Genomic DNA, 24,705 nt, shown 5'->3' with positions numbered 1-24,705 from the left:
ACTTGATGTCCGATCACCACAACCTAGTGGGAACACAAATAGGACAATGCAATCAACAAGATAACAAAAGAATTATGTAGGTATTCCTATGATGGTGAATTAAAATGGGGCCACATAACCAATTTAAGATGGCCGCGGTTTCAGACATTTATACGATTTTTAGGTTTGCATCGAGGCTTCATCACAAACCTGTTAAGGAACGTACTTATATCTAAGTGTGACCAAGTTGGATTACATGGCGCTGGAGATTGGACTTGGTTATATTAAGGGCTCTCAATTACAGAGGACTGATAACAGCTTTTTATATAAGCTGCTGTCAGTGTCGAAGTGTACAGTCAACATAATCCGTCATGACGAAACAGGGGTGAACAGTTTAAGGGACTAGATAGGTATGGCCTCCTTCTTGCTATGGTGTACAATTTGTCATTCTCTAGAAACAGAGCTATCAAGACTAATGTTTATAATGTGGCCCAAATGCCATGGTTCACACATCTGAAACGTCTGCGTTGCTTGTCCCTGAATATTACAGTTTTCCAGAATCGCTGGATCTCTTCTCCAAGGATTCTAAGGATAAGCTATATTTCAGTTGTAAAGATAGGCTGAGTGAATTAAAGGCAAAATGTATGCAGCCAGTTGTTACCCATTCTGTCTTCTGTACTACTATGGAAATATAAATTTATTTAACCCGCATACAAAATTCTCAGTACAGATTTAAGCTTACATCTTTTTATATTAATCACTTTGCACTTTTTAACTGCCTTCCCGAATCATAGCATTTAGTTTGATCAACTTCCTATATGCCCTTGTGATTTTATACAGCATCAAAGCTCCAATCATTTTATGGTATTTTGCACACTACATGGTACTCCTCACAGGCTTTTTCTTGCCCCTTGTTTACGTGCTGTTTATGTCAGACAATATCATATTGCTTTACTGTTCCTACAACTAGGCTCCCCAGAGATTTGTTATGTTTTTCTATTATATGAAAGCATCTCGGAGTATTAGAAAACTATATGGCATTTTTGTCACACTGTAAATTTGTATATGTTGATTTATTTGCATGTACGGAAAGATTTAACGGCCCTTCAGTACATTCAAAGGAATCTCTACACTAGATTACATCTTCTTGTCTGAATGTCTTGCGAATCGTCTATTTAACTTTGAGATTCCTAACGGGTGAAATCGATCATAACCCCTGGACTCTAAGCTTGGACTTAGGCATACCAATACTGGCCAAATATTGTGCAGTGAGCTCCTCTACATGCGCGGAATCAACAAAGTTAGTCAGAAGGATCAAATGGAGGACCACAGACACCTCTATGGTGACTTAGTGGCTACGCAAGGTGACCATCAACCCCAACACTACACAGGAAGACATGCAAAACAAGTGGGACATACTGACCACGGAACTGGTGGATTGTGTATTAGCAACTGGAGGCCACAAGCAACCTCCAAAGCCAACATGGAAGGTGCAGCTCGACAAGCTGCACAATATGAGCATTGTTATTACACGGAGAAAGCTAAGAAGGTGCCTGCGTAAGAACAATCTCAAACCCACCCTTACAATTGCAATGGATGTCACTCAATCGTGCAAGCTACACAAAAAAGCTGTGTGCGAAGTGAAGAAAGCTTCAGAAGAAAAGGAGTGGCTAAAGATACATCAAATGGTCAAAGAAAGAAGGCTGGCTCGCTTCTAGAACTTTGTGAACAACCTAAAAGCCCCAAACTTATCTAGGGAAAATGGTGTCTCGGAAGGGGCATGGGTGAGGCTGTAACAGCACTATATTCAAGCCATCCAGCGGCACCAGGCAACATGGACAAACAGGCGCCCAGAGACCAACCCACACGGAACCAACAGGAACTATCTTGATTAGCCCTGGTCTGCAAACTCATCACGGCTATGAAAAATGACAGGGCGCTGGGTCCTAATGACCTTCCTGCTGAAATCTTTAAACGTGCTCTGGAGGACGGTGTAATGGTCCTAACCCTGCTATTCAACCATGCTTTTCTCTCGGCTCAAGTTCCAGATGCTTGGAGAGCCTCCACTCTGTCCTATAATTAAGTAAGGGGATCCAACAAATCCTTCCAATTATCGCTTGATAGCTCAACTTGATCTAGAGGGCAACGTTTATGCTCAACTATTATCCAAACAGCTGGAGGGTTAGGTATTGGAGAATGAAGTTCTTCCATTCTTCAAGGTAGGTTTCCATGCAGCAGCGTCCACTACTGGTAACATCATTGCACTTGTCGCCTTGAGCCATCAAGCAGCACAAAGAAGACAGCTAGCACTTCTTTGCTGCTTTTGATTACAGCTCTGCATTTGAAAAGTTGGGCTGACCTCATCTTTGAAGGAAACTAACAAAGTAGGAAATCCCCTCTAATCTCTTAAGGAGTATAATCTTTATTTACTCAGACACTTGGGTTTGCGTAAGAACCAGACTACAAACAGTTACCTCCAAAATTACCACCCAAGGGGGTTTGAAGCAAGGCCGCCTCCTCTCTTCCCTGCTTTTCAACCTGTACACAGCAGATCTGTGCAAAGCTCTGGTGAATATCAGTCTGCTACCCCCCCGCCCCCCTCGACTAGACCACACGTCTCTTCAGATTCTTCGATATGATGACATTGTAATAATGGATCACACCAAAGTGGGCTTACAGCGAACACTGAACCGTCTCTAAAAACATTTTTATGATCAATCAGGATAAGACCAAAATCTTAATCTCCAGCGCTGTAAGAAAAAGTAATTTTCTTCATGCAGCTTCTGATCCAAGACGATTAAAATGGCTCCAAAATACAACTATCTGGGGGTTTGGTTCACAGAGACTTCCCACCTCTTGGCCCACAAAGGCTCATTGAAAAATAAGTCTACTGCCATTACCTATGGTCTAGCCAACCTCAAGAAGAAACAAAAAAGCCCCTCTGCTGCATCCTTTATCAAAGTCATTAAGGCATTCCTCTTTCCAGCACTACAATATGGGCACCAGGCTTTTCCCGGTGCCTGCACTGCCAGCCTAGAGAACGCACACTGCTCAGGTTGAAAGAAAATATTTCATTTTCCCAGCCATCTCCGCAGATCTAAAATTCAGCTGGAATTTGGCCTGCTAAATCAAACGCTAACTTACAAGTCTGGTACTTTTAAATATCATATATGTATATTGAAAGCACGTGGAAACTAACTCAAGGCCTGTCTCAGAGCCATATTCGAGCCCATGGCATAGGCAACTGCAGAAGGCAAGCACATCTTTCCAAACCAAAGCCCGAGTGCTAATTCTTGAATCCATCTCCTTTTTGATTTGGAAATAGGCAATCAATAGACAGCTGTGTTTAGCTTAATTCCAGCCAGATTATGCTTCTCTAAAGTCCTCAGAGATTCTACTCTCTAAATTCATCATATCTGGTTGAGAGACCTCAGCCTTACCTTTCAAAGTCCATCAACATCTGAGTGCTCAGAGATATCATGTATATGTGTCTACTCAGCTTACCAATAGTAGACTTCAACCCGGCATGAGCCACCCCAGGTAAGGAAGGAGCGTGCAGACTATGTAACTTTAAGCTGGAATCATGGCTACACCATCTGTGTTGCTGCTCCTCTCTTGACGTTGTAAGGAGGGCCTTGCTAAAATAAATTTGTCTGACAAAGGGGCCCACACTTGCTTGGAGGCATCTTCAATATGTTGTCTACCAACCTGATGTAAGATTCTTATCAAGGTGCGAGAAATTCATCAAAGACCTCAGAGCCCACCTTCTCTGTCGATCCATTAACTCTCATCCTGTCAAGCATTCTCAAAAACTTGTAACTGATTATTGCATCAAGAAACCCGGAAACATCTAGCCCTATGGCATGGCTGACAACGTGCCTGTGTTACACAACACTGTCTAACTATTACTTACATCTTAGCCCAGTATCTTGCACTATTTCACTTCCACTAATTACTCTGCCTTGGGCTTTATCCTGTTGGTTTCTGACCCCAGTATCTTAAGTGATTTTACTATAATTGACTTCACTCCCTGGACGTCTGGGATGCATTCCGAGATTTCTAGAAATAATGTTACTGGTATCTGTAATGTATTGGCTAGTTAAACTGGACCTGGACAGTTGTACCCACAATGAAATATGCAAAAACTGTTACAGTTTTAACTAACTAAACAACAAATTTGAATGAGCATTAAAGTTACCTATCGAAGAGCTTATGCAAAAGCACTTTCTCACCTGTATATTTTAATTACTTAGGACATTTCCTGAAGTGACCTTAGTTTTAGTACGTCCTTATCCTTTTTAACTGTTTGTGTACTGGCTAAACACTATGTTCTTATATCATGTAATGGTTTTAATTAACTAAATAATGATTAATAAACTTCGAATACTTTGTGAGTATGGAAAGCTTTATCAGATTGTGACAATTTTATTGTTTTATATGATTGTATTTTACTATTGCACTGATTTATTTATCTGTCTTTGTTAGTATGATTTTCTGGTTTGCAGGCGAATAAAGGAACCATGACTATGGAAGCAACATTCCATTTCCTAAATAAAAATAACACATCATTTTCATACATAATACACTGTCTGTTTCTTCATATCAACATTATCAAAGGTCTACACCAACACCAACCCCGCATCAACTCATGCTCAATCATACCTCATGCAGCATGTATACATACACTCACACATATATTCATACAACTATCACAATTATTAAAACAATCATCGCCACTTAATTCCAAAACTGTAACTCAAACCTTTCTTATACTTCCTTTCCCTATCGTATCTCATAATTTAATCCAATCAGATCATATAGAATGTTTTTTTCCTTTTGCTCTTTGTATTCTCAATACCCAACTCCATTCAATGGGGATGGTGTTGCTGTAGACCTTTGATAATGTTAATATAAAGTAATGGACAGTGTAAAAATGATGGGTTTATACATGGTATGAAGTTTAAAAGAAATATAGGTCTGTTGGGTTTCTATTATGTTTTCTGAAATTATATCATCCACAAATTGCCATGCCCTTTATTGGGCATCCCATCCAAGCAATGCAAACCATGAAAATCATACGTAACTATTGGGATGGGACTGTCTTCCTGCATGACTTTCAGTATGGACCCGTGCCCTGTGTGTCCCAATAGGTAAATCTCTCGTATTTTGACTCTTTATCTTTTTGCCTCAGCACATTGGACAGTCATGCACACGTGTTGATGACCACTCAATTATTAATTGAGACCGAAAGCAAGGTGAGAATCTATGGTCACTGTTGCAAAAGCACCCACCTCGGTTCCCCCAACTGGACTTTGAGAGCATATCAGCCCTCCTCCCTTACCATGGAGAAGTCCGGTGGTGCTACCGGATTAAACGGACATTGATCTTTAACCAAGTAAGGAGCTCTTGGAGTCTGGGACCTTTCTTTCACCCAGCAAGTTGCCCACCAACTCCCCGAAGCCAGAAGTGCTTGACTGACAGCAACTGCAACCAAAGTTTTTTCTTGTGGCCCAAAGTGCTGTGTACTGCACTGGTGTGACCTTGGTCTTTAGTTATCATGACAGACCAATAATCCTGGAGTGAGGGCTGCAAGTGTCAATAATCATTCTCCAGCAAACTGGAGGAGATCAATTTTTTTAATGTCCTGGTCAATCTGGCCAAAATCAGAGAGCTCCTGGCGAGGTACAATATATTTACCCAGAAGAGGGGATAAAACAGGCAAGTTCATGGCTGCAATACTGATGTAGCGAGTATCTCCCGTTACAGCGAGATAAAACAGCATGTTGAAGAGGTTAATAAATCCATCTAAACAAAAGTAAGAAATAAATATTCTCTACTACTGGGGGCCTGTGATTTAACAACCACTAACCGTTTGCCTTTAGCTACTTAAAGAACCTTGTAAACCCAGGTATCGTCTCTGACTTGTTGACTGGTTGGTGCCCTCACTGCTTTATTCACAGGAGCCTTAATGCATCTACAATTCTCTCATAAAGCCCAAGAAATAGCTGGGGTGCTCATATAACTAAACCTCAGTAATCCCTGAAGGCGTGAGTTATAGAACAACCCTATGATTTTACCCTGAACCCACTCTTCCTACCAGGGGCGGCTCCTCCACGTTGGCGGAGGAGCGTCGCCCCACTGCTTTCTCGCATTGTGAAAAGCAGAAGCATAAAATGGTATAAATACCATCTTATGTTTCTGCTTCTCGCACTGCGAGAAAGCAGAAGAAGGGTTTGGTTGGGGGCAGGCGAGTGGAGGGGTTGGGAAGGAGTGGCTATCCCAATGTTGTGGGCGCTGATTGTTTGGTTGGCCCCAGGGCCGACCAAACCAGTCATGCACACTCTCCTGTTTTCTCCATGTAGGCTGCATGCAGCCTTCATGGAGAAAACGGCCTCCCCATAGTCATCTGTGCGGTCGACGTCCCAGCCAATCATAAGCATAACACTGCCATTGCAGCGTTGTGATTGGCTTAAGGGAGGAGAGGGAGACTGCCTTCTTCTGCTTCCTGTGAGCAGGGAAAGGAGACGCGATGCGGAACCGAAGGTACGTTTTAATTTTGTCTTTATTAAATTAAGCTCGACCCCCCTGACACCTTCCTACCTAAATGTCTTGTATTAAAGTGCATCCTCCATCTGCAGGACTAAAGTTAAGGCCAACAAGTCATCATTGCTTCAAACTCTTCTTTGTTTGAAAGTCATATACGCTAAGGCCCCATGTACAAAGAGTTTTCTTCCCTTGAATATGAGATACTTACATATACAGTTAATTAATAAATGAGCAGTTGATCATTTCAAATCTCCGCAAAATCCCAAATTGTCACTCTTTACAGGGATGGCATGTAGTCCTTTATGGTACTCCTACAGCTAGTTCTACATGTGCGTTTTATGCAGCATTCAATGCTACTTCTTCCATTACTTTTTCAGAAGCCAAGGTACATCATAGTGTTAAAGGGCTGTCATTTAACAACACCAATTTTATGTCACTCCAAAGCTGCAGGGATTTTGACTTACCCTACTAATCATCCTCTACCTCCAATCCAATCATGTATACCTTGGGCATTAAACCCTCCTGCATCTATAGACATTGTGACTGTTAAGCATCCATCATCAAGGAGCCAATAGTGTATTGACTTCAACTGCAAGGCGGTATGGACTGCTACACCCTTTTTTACTGAGCACCTATGTTAATTAAGCTAACTAAGACAGTTTCCACCTGGGGCCATATGATAGAAAGTACACCCAGGGAGCAAAGGGCATGTGCGCCCCCGGAGCACTTTGCTATTACAGAAGGGGTCACAGATGCTTGTGTGGCCCCTTCTGTAATTGAAGAGGGCACTCCCTCATTTGCATGGGGGTTTGGCCCATGCAAATGAGAGAATCTCTTTACCACTGTGCCTGTGCCATATTATAGAAAAGGGCGCAAAGGCAAAGATGCTGTCAGGAGGGGCACTGGCAGTGCGCCACAAAACGGTAGAGCACTCTCAGAGCGCCCCCTGATGGCAGCCCTCCGGAGGAGGTTGATGGGGTCCTATGGACACCCTAGACATCTTCTTGAAAGTGGGTGCAGTCACTCTCTCCCCTCTTAAAAGTGCAGGCGGGTTGCCATCTGCACTGTGAAATAGCTTCAAGCCACTCCGTATTTCACCTGAATGCGCTGCCCCCAGGGCTGCACGAGTATGCGGCTGTCCTGAGGGCAGCAGATTCAACATAATAGGGCACACCTTTTCTGTTTGCGCCCATGCGATACCACTATGGCTCCTCAAGAGTTCGTATTGTGTGAAGGAGGAATAATCCTTGTCTGTTTTGGAAAGGTCAGTATGGACAAGCGTAGTGTGTCCTCACTCCAGCGCGTCACGGTGATGCGCTGGAGTGAGGACACTACGCTTGTCTAAGTTGCTGATACGTTCGCCTACCATACCGATTGATTCGCTCCACACTGACCCTTCCAAAACGGACAAGGATTAATCCTCCTTCACACAATATGGACTGTTGAGGAGCCATAGTCGTATCGCACCACAGCTACTGAGAGGGTGACCGCACCGGGAGCAAATACTCTGTGAACAGGTTGCCTGAATCCCTGTCCTGAAGAAGACCCGCAGGCTGAGGCCAAAGTTTCTCTCTGTGCCATGAGTCGGGTCGAAACGTCGACGCCTACCCCCAGCAGACCTGGACCATAAACCCCTTCCTCTATCGTGCTAAAAATGATACATTTCTTTATACTTTATGAATCATGCTGGAAAAAGTAGCTGCTTAATCATCTATTATTGGCCAGGCGATTTTAGATTGATATTGATTATCAATCCGACTTGATTTGTCTAAAACTTTGCCTTGTGATCTTTCTTGGGAATGCTTCCCCTTCTTTATCCTTTTCACATTAGAGCACCCCTTTCGCACGTTCCTTTTCAGCAACCTTTTCTTCTGTCCCTTAACATTACAAACCAGTAAGATACCTACTGTTTGTTGTTCAAAAATTTTGTTTAATAAGCACATGCCGTTTTGAAATTGATATGGTTGTTGCACATCTAATACTTACACTATCTTTCTGGATATATGCAACAGCGAACTGACTTTATGCATGCTCATAAGCAGAAATGAATGATAATTATTTCAAGTAGAATACTGTATGGAAGGAAAGGTTGTTGGACCATTGTTTTTTGTATCATACAATACCCAGGTCCAAGGACTTTTGGTTGGGTTACCCCATTCTTTATAATGGGTGCCCATAAAGAAGGGTAGAGGGGAATAATGGGGTATAGTATCTGTATCATTTAACATTTTCCCTTAAAAAAAACTCAGTTACATACATTAAAATATAAGCTCACACACTCAGAAAACAATAAAAGTATATCTAAGTTAGTTGTGAAAATAAACTATTTCCATACTTATAATTAAAATATAGAGCGGTGCATGAATTATGAAATCAAGCTGACTGTCCTTGGTAATTGGTAGAAGTATACAAATAGTGCCTAAGAACAAGGAGGAAGAGTCAACTTGTAGGCTGGTTGGACAAATGGAAAAACTAACATGTTAAGAACATCAGTAAACAAGTCTATTTACCCTGTCCAATAGGGATATTACAAAAATATGTTAAATTGTCAAAAAGACTACTCCAGATCAACATGTTAAGGTCTCAAAGTAAAGTTAATAACCTCATTAAAAGCCCAAAGTCCTACAAAAATATAGTCAGTTTCACAACCCTTATAATGCATCTGATCCTAAGGACCCTCCTTGCATTAGAGAAAGCCTGGGACATTGTGAAAGAGAGAGTGGGAGGGTATCACCGATCATCCTATGCCTTCAGATGTGCACAGTGCCAAAGGTCCTCCAAACCCTTGCAGTACTCGGACTCTTCGAAATGTGAACACCAAAACTACTGCAACATGTGATGATGTCCTGCCAGATTTCCATCCATGCTTCATTACTTTGCTGGATTACTTAGCCATGTTCTCTTCCCCCATAGAGCTTTTACGCATTTCCTCTGCTTTTCTCACTTTCAACTTTCACTGTTTTGGCGCATTTCTGCTCTTTTTTACGCTTTTCGCTCATTACTGCTAGTTTACAAATCCCGCATTCACTCTTTTTTCTGCATATTTCTGCAGTTTTTGTGCTTTCCACTTTTGCTCTTTTCTGCCTATTTCAGCCACTTTGATCACTTTATTCTTTTACTTTTTCTCCACGATTGGGTCCTTCTCTCACTCTTTGTTCTCCCCCCTTCTAGCATCCAACGGGTGTATCTTCCCGTTCAACCACCTCATGCCCAAGATAGACTACAGAGGACTGTACCACCTGACACTTAGTTGCCTTGATGGCCAGTTTCGCCCCCGGTATCCTTGCCAACAGCTGTTCAATGTACATCAGGTCAGAACACCCTGAACCAACTCCCAACATGGAGAGGTTGGGTGGTGAGCTCAGTAAAACCAGTGGGAACGTCCGTCAGCATCCCAGTGGCTCAACCGGCTCTGTGCTTCACTACAAAGTCTAACCCTTGCAAAGAAAAAGACCATCTCAACAACTTGAGATTCTCTCCCTTCATAGCCATCACTATTTCAACAGCTTATGATCTGGTTGCAACACAAATTTAGTAGCAAACAAATATGGGTGGAACTTACACAAGGCCCAGTCTATGGCAAAGCATTCCTTCCCAATAACCGGCCAGCTTCTGCTCTCTGGGTAGTAATCTTCTACTAATAGTGGCTACCGGATGCTTTCTACCTTTGTCATCCAGATGAGCTAACACCGTGCCCACTCCTTTGTCAGAGGCTTCCGCCTGTACAATGAAAGGCTGACTGCAGTCGGGCGCTTTCAGTACCAGCGTAGTGCATAGTGCCTTCTTCAGTGCCTCAAATTGTGACACTCTGCAGTTCATATTACTTTCCTGGGCTGCTTCTTGGAGGTCAAAGCAGTCAATGGGGCAACTATACTTCCATAGTTAGCCACAAAGTTCTTGTAATATCTGGCGAGTCCTAAAAAGGCCCTCACTTCAATCATGGTAGTAGGCACCTCGCTCCATCACACACTAAATCTTGACATCTAGCGGGTAAATCTTCCCATTCCCCACCTCATTCCCAAGGTAGACTACAGAGGACTGTACCATCTGACACCTAATTGCCTTGATGGTCGGTTCCGCCCCCAGTATCCTTGCTGTACACTGCAATATCATCCAAGTAGGCCACACAGAACTCTTCCAACTCTGCAAGTAGTTTACTTCAGGCACTTTCTGAACTACCTTGTATGGCTCGCACCATCTGTTCTCCAAAGCCTTTGGACAAATAAGCTTTAACACCAACTCCTCCTGGCCTTCCTGATACCCAGTCAGCATACCTTTCTGGTCACACCATTCATTCATCAGTGCATGGCTAGCCTCAAGGTTTTCCTTTGACTGACTCATGTATTGCGCTATCAACTTCCTGAGGCCAATCACATAGTCCACCATATCCTTCTATGGAGATTCTGAGGTTCCGTCTCACCCTTCTTTTGCTAAGGCCATTGGACCCTGCACCGGGTGTCCATACAGAAGTTCAAAAGGACTGGACCTGACTCCCTTCTTTGCAATCTCTCTGTAGGCAAAGAAGAGATATAGCAGGAGAATATCCCACTTTCTTCTGAGGCTGTCTGTCTGATTACCCATCATGCTCTTCAGTGTTTTGTTAAACTGCTCCACCTAACCATTGGTTTGTGGATGGTATGGTGTGTTGAAGTGGTATGTTACACCAGCTTGCCCCCACATCTCTCTCATAAGTGGAGATGAAGTTGGTTCCTCTGTTAGAAATTACCGTTATTGGAAATACAACCCTAGAAAAAAAATCCCTTGGAGTGCTCTTGCTTCCACCTTCACAGTCATACTCCTCTGAGGTAGAGCTTCAGGCAACCTCATGGCATGATCCACCACAACTAAGATATACCTTTTGCTTAACTGTGAGGGTGCGTCAAATGGAACAACTATGTCTATTCCTACTCGCTCAAATTGACCACCTGCAACTGGTAGAGGCACTAACGGTGCCTTAGTCTTCCCTCTGGTCTTACAACTCATCTGGAAATCTGGAAGGATTATACAGAATCTCACCATGTCCCTGCACATCCCATGGACAGAAGAATAAAGGGTCCAACATATCCTGGATTTTTCTAATCCCCAAGTGTTCTATTAAGGGCACTTCATGGGCTGGTGATAATAGGATGTTTCTGTGCACTAATGGACCCACTAGCCTCTTATTAGTTCCTGAATGTACTGTAATGTACTGGTAAATTCAGTTTCAGAACAAAAAAGTAGCACTGACAGAATTTAAACCCTATTAGTACTGTCTAGTTAAACACAGTGTATGTTGATCTTCATTGAAATCTATGTTATACAAGAAAATAATGTATATGCTCCTCAAGCCGACCCAGACATGGTACGTTTTGGAATGTCCCTGAATGGGTTCAGGTCTCCTGGAGCCAGTAAGCTGAAGGTCTATGACAAAGGAATAAAAAAAAAAAACCAATCTCCATAATACCACTATTATTGACAAATCCATATTCTGTTTTCAGGTCTCTAAAGGGTCAATCAAATGCCATTAAATAAGCAAACGCCATTTAAGTAGCAACATTGACTGCCCATATATGTCATAATATAGACAATAATGTGCTCAAGTCATTAAGAGCTGTCTGAGAGCATCTACGGTCATTAAGCAAAGGCTTTGCTCAAGATGGCTCAGGATGGATTCAACAAATTCAGAAGTGGCAACTAGACTACAAGAAAACATGGCGGCCGGCTAGAGGCGGGTCATGGGAGCGAGCTACTCCATGTGTGCCGTGATGTGAAGATGTTCAAACTTTTCCTTAAAAAAAAATGCAAAAAAGAATAGGAAGGTACCTCTAACCTGCTTGCAGAACAGAGCAGGGGTCTGTTGCAGCCATCTTGGTGCAGCCATGGTGGGTGCGGTTGGTATCGGCGACAGAGAGCAGCGCTGGATGAGAGCCGCGCTCAAGCTCCGAAGAGACCAGCTGGACGCTTTGTCTTTTTATTATTTTTATTCTTATTCTATTATTCTATTAAGTGACTTCAAGATCACTTGTTGGATAACAAGGTTTGCTTAATACTTTTCTCTTAGATATATATAATCTATTTCAGCACAATGGGGGGGGGAGGGCAGCTCCCAAAGGGCTTAGGCCATGAGGAAGTTTAGGCAGATTTACAGGGAAGAGAGGGAGGGTTATAAAGTCTGAGCAGTGGGTGGGCAGCATTCAGGATAAAAAGAAAAAATAACCTCAGACGTTTCAAGATTCTTGAAGAAATTTTAACTAACATGCGATGCTGCGTTATAGGTACCCATCTAGAAATTAAAGAGATACAACGGGAGCCATGGTAGCCCAAATTAAGATCCTACCATGGAATGTAAATGGGTTGAGGTTCAGAGGAAGAAGGGAAAGATTACTGCAATATTTAAAAGATCATCCCGCTCAGGTTATAATCCGGCAGGAGACACATCTGATTGAAACGGAGAGTTTAGATTTGCTTAAATCGAGGAGTCGGGTTCAACAGATAATAGGTACAAAACATTACTCATATACAAAAGGGGTGGCTATCTTGATAAAAATGAACCCCAGGATAGTTATTACAGACAGTGTTTCAGATAACTCAGGAAGATAGCTTATTGCAAAACTTGTGGTTTATGATCAAAGATTTACGTTGGTGGGTTATTATGGACCAAATGTTGATGAAATAGCTCCTTTTAGAGCGATGTTAGCAGAGTTATTACATTTCCCAGACCCTATCATTATAGCTGGAGATTTCAATGCAGTTTTAGATAGCACCCTAGATAGGTCAATTAAAAGTAGATCAATAGTCAACCAAAACATGGTGGTGCAGATGAAACTCTCTATGAAACTACTAGGTCTATGTGACATCTGGAGAGAGAGAGCAGGAGTCAAGAGAGGCTATACTTATAACAACAAAAAATATCGCCATCAGTCTAAGACTGATTATTATTTAATAGATCTTAGTGTAAAAAAAAATAGGTACAGGATGTTAAACACGTGGGGGCCCATTTATCGGACCACTCTGCAGTATTATTAGACTTGGTCCCAGTGAATACAATTGTACAGACTAGATGGACAATGGACCATACTATGTTGTTTAATCAAGAAGCTGTAGGATTGCTGAACAAGGACACAGAAGATTTTTTTCAATTTAATCTGTGATCGCCCCCCCTGGAAGTTGTATGGGATACTTATAAAGCTTTTATAAGGGGCAGAATAGGTATTTTGCTAACTTTTAAAAGGTAAGCATATAGGACGGAAGTTGTACTTCTACAAAATCAGATATTGGCAGTGGAGAACAAATATCCACATTAAATTTAGAACATGAAGAAACAGAGTCTCTACAATAGGTGTTATCAAACCTAAAAATTAAGTTAGCCTCAACGCTAAAGGAAAGGATTAAAAAGAGATTGGAGGCTAGTAAAGTTGCCCATTTTGAATATTGGGAAAATTGTAGTAAATTACTAGCATGGAAAGCAAAAACAGATCGAGTGAGGATCTTGTTGGTGAGATAAATTGCAAGGATACTGGGATAGTGATCAAAAATAGCAAAGGGATTGAGGATGCTTTCCGAAGTTGTTTAGAAAGGTTTTATCAAGAAGATTTAGAGGTTACTGAATAAGGGGTGAAGAGTTGGTTGCACCAAGAGGCCTTTGAAGTTTTAAATGAGGATAAAAATATTCATTTAAACAGTTATATAAACCTGCTAGAAGTGGAATAAGTAATTACGGCTGGTAAGCAGGGCAAGGCAGCTGGTCCAGACGGTCGTCCACAGAAAATATATAAAGCGATAGCAGAAACTCTGTCGCCAATTTTGACAAACCTATTCAATTAGATTTTAGGAAACCGGATATCTATACCCACATAGTGGAACAAAATCGTTCTTACATTAATTTTGAAACCGGGGACATGGACCTTATTCATGAGGTTCAGAAAGGCTTCGTAAGAGGAAGAACCTTACATGAACTGACATACACCCTCATTGGTTCTATAGATCTTGCTACTGCGTACAACACCCCTTTGGCAGTAATAGCTTTAGACGCCACGAAAGCATTTGATCAAGTAAACTGGCTATTTTTACAAACTACTAAGAGATCTTTTAACCTAGGAGATAGATTTTGTAGGACACTCCCCTTCATTTACAACTCCACATGTGCTAAAGTGTTAGTAAATGGAAATGTTACCTCTTCTTTTAGGATAACCAGAGGAACTAGACAAGGCCGTCCCTTGTCCCAAATTATTGTTTGACTTATATATCGAACCACTGGCAAGAAGAATCAGGAACGAGTCGGGCATTTCTCCCTTCATGTGTAATGGCTGGGAAAAGAAAAGGCCCAGTATGCTGATGATTGTATGATTTATACGTCAGATTTACAGGCTACACTCCTATTAGTTGATAAGTTGACTACAGATTTTGGCACGGTAGCCGGTTATGATATCAATAAGGATAAGACAGAGATAATGGCCTGGAATATTAAGGGAGGAAATGAGCAGGTTATGGTTAAGAATGAGATGAGATATCTAGGGGTTAGAATAACTCAAGATATCATGAGACTCCCGGAAGAAAATTTTATAAGAATTAAGAATGAAGCTTATAACTTGATGTTGGGCTGGTCTCATTTACCTTTAACAATCTTTGGGAGAGCTAATCTGGTGAAAATGGTTATTCTCCCACAGTTTACTTTTCAATTCAATGCAATACCATTATCCTTTAAGGCTGAGTGGGTTGATAAATTACAAGGAAATATAGTCAGCTTCATTTGGGCTTCAAAAGGGCCACGTATAGCATGGAAGAAACTAAGGAGGAAAAAAGATAAAGGTGGTCTAGCCCTTACGGATCTACGATACTATGCGTGGGCGTTTTTGTTCAAGAATTAGAAAATGCTGCTGGACAGACTTCTCAGTTCAGAAATAGGCAGAATGTTCAGTGCTGTGCTAAGAGACATAAACGGGGGGTTCTGGTTTGATGCATAAATTCGTAGATCTCAGGTAGTTCAAAAAGGTGAGATTGAAAGTACTGCAATGCATGGCAGAATTATGGTACCGCATTAAGAAAAGCACAAAAGTAGCCTATTTAATTAATTTTGCTCCTTTTTGGGACTCCCCGGAATGGTCCAAGGATAAAATGTTGCTGCCTCTAAAAGAAGCTGGCATTCAGAGATGGGAGCATTTAGTTAGTGAAGGAAAACTAATAACTTGGGAGGTGTGCTGGGCGTTAGCCAACAACAGAGTCTCAAAATTTAAGTACCTTCAAATGCAAAGTTGGTTTCAGTCTCTCAGCACAAAGATAGGTGGATCCAACGAACTGGAGGAAAACTGATTTTAGTTATACCTAAGGCTAAAGAAATTTCAACGTGGTATTGGCAGATTATCGACATGACCAAGGGGACGTTCACGTTGCTGCAAGAGTGCTGGGAAAAACCCATGTCGAAACTCCAGTTGGAAAGTTTATGGCAAATATCATTGAGTCTGCTTTACAGTGTGGTTAAACCTGCCAATTAAAGAAGAAATCATCTTTTTTCACTTTAAGGCATATTGGACGCCACTCAGGTTATCAAAGTTTGGGGAAGGTGGAGTGGTAGCCTGTGCGAAATGCGGGCTAAGTAAAGCAGATCATGTGCCTATGTTTGCGGAATGCCCAGGAGTGCAAATATTTTGGGAAGATGTAAGTAAGGCTTTATCCGACATTCTTAACATACAAATTCAGGTAAGCCTATCTCTTGTCTTTTTGGGATATTAGATGTTCAAACAGCAGATAATAGAGATCAGATGAAATTATTGTTTTATTCAATGTTATTGGCATGTAGGGAGATCTGTAAAAAGTGGGTAAGTGATCACCCACCTCGGTTTACGGATTGGCTGCAATCCTTAAAATATTTTGTAAGATTAGATGTAGTGGACCCGGGGGAAAAAATGATATACATTTTGGCTACCTTTGATGAGATGGTTGGAAGTAGAGGACTAAGGGATAGAAGATATGTCCCATGATTACCCCCATATGCCTCACAATACACTTATTACCCGGTTATTGATTGCCATGGTAGAAAAGAAGAGTGCTGGGTTTAATTCGTGGACTGGATGCCCTCCCCTTCCTATATCAAAGCAAGAATCACACTTAATAAATTGAGGAAGGTGAACCTGAGGCGAATGGGGAAAGAAAAAAAATTGAAAAAAAAAAAGATGGCTCAGGATGGTGGTCATCGAAAATAACAGTATTCTTCTGAGAACGTTTAGTGGATTACAAGATAAACAAATCACAATGATATGTATCCGACTTAACTAATTCCAACCAAATAATCGCCAAAAATTATTGCTTAGGAACTTTATATCATCTGTTTGACAGACACTTTTACTAGGCATCTAACCAATTTACTACCATTGCTGAGTGTGAAAGGGTAGGGATGACCCCACTTACTCAAACACTGCCCCTCCTCTTGCTCAAAACTGTTAATAAATAACATACTATGCAATGTGGATATGCATATTAGATTTATACCATGCTGCTTTGTCATTTTTAATAGTTGTAAATAAAGGCATTCACCAGAACAAGGATGTTGTGGTTTCCTAATAGGACCAATAACTAAAATCAGATAATAAGATTTAAAAAACGTCAAAATACCCTAAAAACATCTATTGAAGGGACATTTTGGTCACAATCCTAGTCCAAATATAAGTAAAACTCCCACATTAATGTCAATTGTGCAACTATTATGTTCCCCAAATGCACGTCTTATGATCTCACACATGACATTCCAAAGGATATCACAAATGTAATCACTGAAAGAAATTCACATGAGACAACAATCCCAGGGCCTCATTTAGCCCTTGATGGATGGCTCATGGGTCCAACAGGTCAGCAGAAGCTAGGGCCTCTACTGTCCTGTCAGAGGGCCACCAAACCTTATTTTGTGATCCCCACCTGCCTGGAGGAGATCTCGAAGCCTGCAGAGACGTTTTAAGGCATGGGCAAAGTGGGTAATTGCCCAGGGCCCCTACCTTCCAAGGGGGCCCCTGGGAAAGTAAACTTTCTCTGTAACTCACTCACCTCTGTCCCTAACTCTATTTGAACCTCTCTTCTATTCTCTGCCTCTGTCTCTCTTTGCCCTGTGTCATCTTAAGGATTTTTGGGATCCTCAGAAAGACGTATTTCAACAGTTTTTGGGTAAAACCCAGTAGCGTCTGGCACGGATCAGGGAAGGCGGGGCGGATGGGAAGATAAAGAAAAGAAAACGTACCTCCACGTGTCGTCCCTTGTTGTCGTCGTCCCTCCGCTCCAGCCAGAAGAGGATGCAGCCAGGCTCCCCATACTAATCACAACATTGCAATGCAGCGTTGTGATTGGTCTAAGCGGCGTGGTTCGGCTCTCAGATGGAGAATGAGGACCTGGGCATGTTCTCCATGCAGGCTGTAATGCATCATGCATGGAGAACATGCAAGGTGTGCATGAGTGTTTGGCCGGCCCGAGAGGGTCGGTCAGTCATTCATGCGCACTTTACAGAGTGCCACCACTCCTTCCCCTGCTCTGACAGCAGAACAGCCCGCCCCACAAAGACACAGGAATAAAATGATAATAACGTCCAGTTATTATCATTTTATGTTTTCTTCTTTTCCACTGCTAAAAGCAGTGGGTGACGGTCCTCCACCTCAGCGGAGGAGCCGCCACTGGTGAAACCCATTCCCGAAAGTTTGTTCGGCATCATGTGGGTTATACTAGCACAAAAGCTGGGAATAAAATTCAGAGTGATTAACGACATAGGGCCCCAAAGTAGGTCTTGCCCGGAGCCCAAAAAATCCTTAAGCCAACACTGGAAGCCTGCAGTGGTGCCAGCTCCACTGTACGCCCCACTGCAATCACAGCAAGCACCATGCTGTCCTGCTCTGGATCTCAGATTCGTTTTCTGTACTGCTTTGAGGATTTGTCTTTTAAAAGAAAACGTTTTAGCAGCCCTGTCTCGCAGGGAGATTTCTCCCTGTGTGTTTGGCCTTTAATTGATTTCTGTGGCCGAAGGGATGAACTGCCATGAAGGCTTGGCCATCGGGCAAACTCTGAATGACCCTATACTCAGCAACTTGCTAGAGAATATGATAACGATGAGCGGTTGTTGCAGCTACTTCAGAATTATTTATATATCACTGAAATTCAGATCAACAGGAAGGCTCCTGTACCACTGCCAACACCTAGTTATCAAAGAGATTATATAACAATCGGAAAAGTCAGTAGTTTGCGACTTGTATGATTTAATCAATCATGCTGCTGATGAAGCGAATATCACCAGTGATCTCATCAGTGAAGTTATGTGCATGTTTTAAGCACTGTGTTGCTTGGCACTTGTTTCATAACTAGTACAAACAAGTATATCATGTTTTTAAAAGTCTAGGTACATACACTACACCTCATGGGTAACTGGCGTCACTTGACTCTGTGGTTGTATAGAGGTATTCGCTCCCCTGCAGAAGCCTCGCTGGCGACACTTAGAGCAAAGTGGAGTTCCGACATTGGGTGGGATTTCTCATACAAGGAATGGGATCTCCTTCTAGGGTACCCCAAGAGGGTGTCCAGAAATACTAAATTTAAATTCATCAGGTACATGGTGCTACAGAAGGGCTATCTTACACCACACTGATTAAACAAAATATATTCGGAAGCCAAAGAACATTGCCCACAATGTCTTGCACATGATGCTGACCTCATACGTATGCTATGGGCCTGCCCATGGCTGACTGCCTTCTGGACCACCATTATAAGGGTCCTAGGGACTGTAACGGAAATTTCTGGCAGGGATACGGCAGCATACTGTCTATTGGGTTTGCCCGCTGTCACAAGAAGCAGTACAAGCCCGATTTGCTAATCCGGCCTTGCTCATAGCAAAACGATCAATTACCATGAGGTGGAAGTCTGCTGTGCTCCCTGCGGTGCTTAGCTGGCATGGGGATGTGGTCAGATGGGAGAGGGAGGAGGTTGCTGCGATAAGGCGGGAAGAAAACAGGGGCTTACGGAAGACGCCGATCTCACTGGACTGGGATTCAATGTTAGAGTTATTCATTGCCATGGAACCCCCCACAGCATGACCTGTGTTGCTCTGTCTTACAGCATGATATGCTCTAGGACATAGCAACACAGGTCATGCTCACCGTAGGTACGGTGCCAGAGCTCCCCTGGACACACCCCATGACGGTGTATATGCAACTGCATGCTGTGCAGCTAGGAATTCACATACAATATACTAGAACCGTGTGCCACATTGCACATGAATGGACAGGAGTGAGTAAGGTAGGGAGGGAGGGGAGAGGGGCGGGGGAAGGGATGGGGGGATGGTTGGGGAATGTTGCCTTGATATGCAGATTTCCACCATGAACATTGCTGGAAGCACGATTGTTGCAATGCTTTTACATTTAACCATGGACCTCACTGCTGTTATACCCCCTGTGGATTATGCAGGACATTGTGGTAGGTTCCTTCTCTTGGGACTAATGGTATGTACCTAACGACAGCATAATTGTGTCATGTCAGGATGTCAATAACGAAAATCAATAAAGTATGTTTAAAAAAATGTTTTTAAAAGTCTTTCTACACTGTCAGTCATTGATGTTATCAGAAAACCATATCAAAAATGCTTTTCTATTACTCTGGTATTTTTTTAAAGAAGTATTTTGAAAAACCCTCTTAATTTCCATCTGCTCCTATACCCTTATGGCCTTTGCCCCTGCCCTGTTCTCAGATTCCATGCCCTTTTGCACTACATGAGTCCACTAACAGAGGGTATTGGCACAGGGTCTAGCCCTAGCCATACCATGCACTATCTCCACGTGCCTACAGAACCTGCTAACTATGGTCTTGGGTCAGAGGACATGTCCATGGTCATGGCTAAACAATAGGGCCACTAGCCTAAGGGAATAGCCTTCCCGCTTTGTGCCTATTGCCCTAGCCAACAGCATGCTAGGCACAGTGCATGTCCTTCAACCAAGTGCTGTCCCCACTCCCTCTTGCCCCAGTGCTGCTTCCACTACCATGCTCTGTGCCAATTGCTCCTTATACTGTTTTAGTTCAATTTTTCCAAACCTAAAGTGTTTTTAGGTACCCTTGGCGGAAAGTATTTTTTAAACATCACATGGTGTTTTGAGAACCAGTAGAGTCACTTTAATTGTAACTTTTTCAATTGAACTAATGACAATTTCAAACTCTCTGGTGTGCCTTACTGCCCCCTGGGGTTCAGGAGTGCTCACCATGCAGGCACAAGGACACTGCAACATTTTTGTCACAACATCTGTGGAGCAGTAAACAAAGCTAATGGTTTACAAGTACGGATCCTTAATTTTCAGTATTTGTTTCAGAAAACAGACACTTTCTATCACTTGAGAATGTGTCTAATTCTGTTGGGGGTTTTGGTGTGCTCAGTGTGCTCTAAAATGACCCCAGCAAAAAATTCTTCCCAACTGGACACCTCGTCCGTTATAATGTTAAACTATGTGATGTCCATCGGGACTTACATACCTCACCCAATCAGATTCCAGGTTCATATTCAAATATCAGTTTGCGAACCATCCATTCAGATTTCTAAACTTTCGTTCTTTAATTTAAGAAAAGCGAAATGCATTAATAAATACTATCTTGTGGTCCAAATTTGGAGTACATTCATCCACTATTTTTTTGCTACCAATGTCTGTCCATTGTTGAAGCAACACCAGTCTGATCAGTCTCTGGACTTTGTCCCACCATTTTAGTGGGTGGAGTCAGAATTGATCTGTTACATCAACACAAAAACACTTGCTAGACTTGATTTTTGCTGTCTTGTGCTCAGAAGCATGGCCCCTATGGATTTGTGTGCTCTCTTGAGGGAATTTCACAGTTGGATTTGAGAGTGCGTGGAAATTGCTTTTCAAGGAGCTATCTTGACTGGAGTGCATCAGACATCCTATTGGCTGAAGTAGTGTGTGGAAAACAAGGGTTACTGCTTTGCATATGATACAAGACTTATTCCCTGCCATCTAATTTTCACTATCTTGTTTTCCTGTGCTGTGAGGTCACTGCCCATTGCTATGCTGGTGTGTGGAATTTGTTCCAGTAATCAGTCAAGATTAAAAATCACACATCTCTCAACCACTATTTGAGACAGTTGTGTAGCTAGACATTTTGCCGCCCTTGGTTGTCCCAGTGTTTGCCGCCCTGCGACGGGTGCAGGTAAGAGCGAAGCGCGGGAGGGGGTGGCAGGGAGACAGACAACAACAAGGGTAAAAATGCTCCTGCCCCCTCCCTTGCTTCCAACAACTGCATCCCTCATGCACCTCAAATCAAACCACTGACAATGTGCTTTGGTGCCAAAAAAGGTCGCATTTGATTCAACATAACATGTGTTATACATTTGCCCAATCATGGTTATCCTAATGTTCTTTCAATATTCATGTGAATAACCTTCCTTGTCTTTGCAATTATTTCCGTTGTAGTGTGTACCTAGCCGCCTCAAGTTACAGGGATGGGAGGGGCCACCTTCCTGGTCCTCTGTTCACGGTTCAAGGATTCAACTTGCTACCGATTTGGGACGTGCCCGGGCTGCAAGTGCCCTGCCCTTTCTTGGGCCCTCCCTGCTCCCCGGGGTCCCAGCCGTGTGGCATCCCAAGGACCTTGCTTGAGCATCTACTCTATCTATCATGAGGCTGAGTCCTATTTTTAGCTCCCTCGGTACCCCAGCCGTGAGGCATCCCAAGGGTCCTGCGGGAGCATCCCATCTACTCTTTCCAGGGCGGTAGGCCGCCCTTGGCTCCCTCAGTGCCCCTGCCGTGAGACAACCCAAGGACCTGTGTGATTCATTCCTTCTTCTAACACTGCGAGGAGGGGGGGTATGTGCCTATCTGGGCCTGTTCGTCCCTTATTTATCATCCCCCTTGTTTTGCCCAGCTCCCCCCGGATTGCGGGGGCACACTTGCCCTGGGGTGACCAATCCTGGTGCCCCCTTTTGAGCGGGATATTTACGTTTGCAGGGGAGGGGCTTTCCGCCTCCGGCTGGCGTTTGACCAGAGCCCCTAATGGGTCCGGCTTTGTCTCCCCCGGACCGGGTTTCAAGGAACTCTTTAAACCAAGTGGTAATTTGATGTTGATAAGAAGTAACCTGAAATAGGATACCAACTCCAGACACACAAAACAGAAGACTCTTAGGATACAGAAATAATACCCCGAAAAAACACTCAGATGCCCAAGAGAAAATCTGAACAGCTGGTAGATATCAGGACCAAGAAGGGGTCCGAAAAAGATCCTTTATGAGGAACACTCATACCACGTCATCAACATAAATTTAATAAAATATGTGCTGCATTCCACTTGAAATTTGTTATGAACTAGCAAAGATGAATAAAGATGGCAGCTACCATGGTCCGCATTAAATATGGGTGCACAGTCCCACTTTGCGCCACGGCGCGCCTTTAAATGTTATGCTGTGTGCAGACTGGGACACTGTGCCCTATGGCAGTTAATGTGCTGACCAGAACTGCAAAGATGTGCCTGCTGTGGGGGAGGGTGCAAGGGTGCATTTGTGAAAGGTGGACATGTTGTTTGAAGCTGCCGGTCTGCCTTTCACTGTGCAGGTCGCAACCAGATCTGGATTTGCAACGGGGGCAGAGATGCCCTGCAGGTGGGTGTAGTGATTCACTTACAGAGAGTCCTCTGGGAGGGGACCACTGACTACTCCACCTCTACATGGAGCACAGTCAGTGCACCTCTTTATGGCCGATCTGCCTTTGCGGGCACAAAGACAAAGGCCCACATGCATCAAAGCAAAAACCAGTCGCAAACGGGCAGATTCTCAGAATCTGCCCCTTTGCGGCTGGGATTTTTGCATTTGGGATGCATCATCCCAAATGCAAAAATCGCAATTTAAGGAATCTCTAAATTGCGATTCCTTAAATTGCTATTGCATTTAAGGAATCCCAAATTGAGATTCCTTAAATGCAATGCATGAAAGTTACAAAATTAGCGATTTCGCTAATAGGGGGAGCAAATTACCATGAAGTTGAACTTCATGGTAATTTGCAAAAACTTTGAAAAATGCACTAAAGTGCATTTTTCAAAGTTCCATTTTACACACACACATGCCCTTGGGGCATGTGTGTGTGCAAGATGTATTCATATGCAGATTTCAGGGGTGCAACAGGGTGTCTTTTTGACACCCTGGCACCCTTGAAATAGCATGAGCAATTTGCGATTCTCTAATTGAGATTAGCAAATTGAGAAAGTCTTCCCATTCATTCCTATGGGCCTCTAGGCCGATAGGAATCAATGGGGAGGTATTCCTTAATTGCGACTCGCAATTTGCGAGTAGCAATTAAGGAATGTTTAGAAATCGCTATTTTGTAAGCGATTTCTACATGCATAGCCTTTTGCAGGACGGGTTCCCCAGCGGTCTATAGCGCCGGGACACCTCCTCGTGAGGTAGCTGTTCGCGCTCTACAAATATCAGTATTATTATTATTATTATTATTATTAGCGAACCCTTATTTTTCGCTATTAAGGAATTGCAAATGGCATTGTTGATGCATGTGCTAGATAGTGCTGCCTCATTTGCAAAGGGCCATGCTCCCAAGCAAATGAGGGAAGTTCCTCTTGAAATCACACCCGCAAAACATATGCGCTGGCATGCTCTTTATTACAAAAGGGGTTGCATAAGCATGTGCAGCCCCATTCTGTTTTAACAAAATGCCCCTGGGTGCAGAAAGCAGGGCTCCAGGTGTCAGTTGTCGTTGCTAAATTTGTTTACAAAAAATTATAAAAGTTGCATTGTATAAAATACAATCATTAGATTGTTCTAGGATTTTGTATTGTGGCAAGTCAGTGCCCAAATAAAGTTTAGGATAGACGTTCTGTTGTGACATGATTGTCGCCTCTCCTTTCCCTCATCCACATCTTCCCTACTGCTCAGCCAGGATGAGTGTTGGAATGCTTGGTGATGTCATGGAGTGCATGGGTGCCTGGTCATTTGATGAGTGTCAGTTGGTGTGTGCAGGCTGAGCAGCAGGGAGGCTGCTCCTGGTGGGGCTATCTATCTACCATCATACTACCATCTCCACCATCTGTAACTGGACATAATACACCACCTTGTTGTAATTTACTACTTGGCTACACCTGGACTTCTTTTACCTACAACACGTTCCCCTTTAATCTTTTGGTCTAGGGCCATAATGAATGGAGGACCATTGGGTGCCCGCTCCTTGGAAGTACTAACTA

At 43.0% G+C, this 24,705-nt stretch overlaps 1 protein-coding gene across 1 annotated transcript in view; it reads right to left on the bottom strand.

Moving 5' to 3' along the window:
- The window catches only part of LOC146798442 (uncharacterized), a 549,773-nt gene that overhangs the window by 396,991 nt on the left and 128,077 nt on the right, over positions 1-24,705 (bottom strand). The window lies entirely within an intron of this gene.

The sequence above is a fragment of the Triturus cristatus genome, chromosome 9 (genome assembly GCF_964204655.1).
Source record: "Triturus cristatus chromosome 9, aTriCri1.1, whole genome shotgun sequence".
Lineage (NCBI taxonomy): Eukaryota > Metazoa > Chordata > Amphibia > Caudata > Salamandridae > Triturus > Triturus cristatus.
This window is presented reverse-complemented; position numbering and strand designations above follow the sequence as displayed.